The sequence below is a fragment of the Sinocyclocheilus rhinocerous genome, unplaced genomic scaffold (genome assembly GCF_001515625.1).
Source record: "Sinocyclocheilus rhinocerous isolate Xijiao unplaced genomic scaffold, SAMN03320098_v1.1 scaffold752, whole genome shotgun sequence".
Classification (NCBI taxonomy): domain Eukaryota; kingdom Metazoa; phylum Chordata; class Actinopteri; order Cypriniformes; family Cyprinidae; genus Sinocyclocheilus; species Sinocyclocheilus rhinocerous.
Window position 1 is genome coordinate 25,923 of NW_015639777.1, and position 254 is coordinate 26,176.

Here is a 254-nt window from a genome sequence, read left to right on the forward strand (position 1 = left end):
ATTTTGAAGGGTTCAGTAAATAATTATGATGTTATCTTTTAATCTTTTTTGAGATGTTATTTTGCAGTGTAAGAATACATAGAGTATTCCAAATTCTAAGAATTGGCCAATACCGATCCAACACCAGCGCAATTTTTTTTCTACGCCACTACAGAATATCAATATTTTTTGTGGAACTAATGGTCACTCTTTTTTTAAACCCTTTGTTAAACATAATCCACTAAATACTCACTTCCTCATTACAGAGAAAAACT